Source organism: Geospiza fortis, unplaced genomic scaffold (assembly GCF_000277835.1).
Source record: "Geospiza fortis unplaced genomic scaffold, GeoFor_1.0 scaffold859, whole genome shotgun sequence".
In the NCBI taxonomy this organism is placed as follows: Eukaryota; Metazoa; Chordata; class Aves; order Passeriformes; family Thraupidae; genus Geospiza; species Geospiza fortis.
Window position 1 is genome coordinate 2,094 of NW_005054943.1, and position 1,461 is coordinate 3,554.

The following is a 1,461-nucleotide window of genomic DNA, read 5'->3' on the forward strand; positions in this document are numbered from 1 at the left end:
GGGCTGGTCACACCCGGCTCTGCCTCTTGCAGATTTCTCTGACCGCATCGGCCGCACACGGACGACGGGTTACGAGGCTGGGGAGTACGAGATGGTGAGCGGGCAAGGGGCACCCCCTCCTCCCCACGCAGTGCTGGGACACCCCTGGGTGCCACAGGTCCCGTGGGACCCCCGGGGTCACCTGCTGCAGCCCCCAGGAGTTGTGTGGCAGCTCCACCAGTGCCCTGCTGGTCTCTGCCCAGTCCATCCCAGTCTGCCGTGCTGGGAGCCCCTGTTCCCAGCACAGACCCCCGAGGGTGCTCAGGACGGTGCTGTAACCAAGTCCTGGGTGGAGCTGGGGGTCCCAGGGTGGATCTGGGGGTGGAGCCGGGGATCCCAGGGTAATCCCGGCTGGCTCATGTTCGGCTGGTGTCCCCCAGGACCCCCGGACCTCTCCTGGGTACCTCCATGTCCTGGTGCTGGGGTCTGTCCCCCCAGCAGGGCCCTGCCTGTCCCCTCGCTGACTCTGAAGTTCTGTCACCCCAGTTCTGTCCCAGTTCCTCTGTCCCCTGAGGACCCTCAGGGTGGGCTGCAGTCCCTGGCACCCGGGGCCAAAGGGGAGAAGGTGGCTCAGGGTCACCTGGCTCCTTCTCGGCCTGCTGGGAGGGGGTGACAGCTGTGTCCCCTGGCCTGGTCACCGTCAGGCCAGGCCGTCACCCCCCACACTGGCCCAGCTCAGGTTTGCTCTGGGAACAGCTGGGTCTGGGCAAAGAGCAGGAAACCCCCACACTGCATGGGGGGATAGCAGCACCCAGAACCACCCCACAGCTTCAGAGCTCCGGGAGGAGCAGGAGGAGGAGGAGGAGCTCTGTGTGCTCTGAGCTGGGGAGATGCATGGGGGTGGTGATGAGGAACTTCATGTGGGTGAGGATGAGGAGTTCCATGGGGGTGAAGATGAGCTTCATGGGGGTGCAGGTGGGGAGCTCTGAGTGTGAGGATGAGGAGCTCTGTGAGGATGAAGATGAGCTCCAGTGCAGCCCCTCTCCCTGTGGGTTCAGGACCCTCCTGGGCTGCTCCTGCCCTGCCCCACTGACCCTGTCAGGTGCCACCTGAGGCTGCTCTGACCTGTCCCTGCAGGCCTCACCTGCTCCTTCTGCTTGGTGCCAGGTGCTGCCAGCACCTGTGAGCCCCCTGAGCTCCTGTGAGACCCCTGACCCCTGTGAGACCCCTGACCCCTGTACTCCATGAGACCCCTGACCCCCCATAAGATCCCTGAGCACTCCATGAGATGCCTGACCCCCTGTGAGACCCCTGAACTGTGTGAGACCCCTGAACCACCATGACCCCTCCCCCATCCCATGAGCTCCCCTGACCCTGCGTGAGCCCCCCCTGAGCCCCCCAACCCGTTTCTCCCCCAGCTGGGTGAGGGTCTTGGTGCCAAGGAGACGCCGCAGCAGCGATTCCAGCGGTTGCAGCACGAGG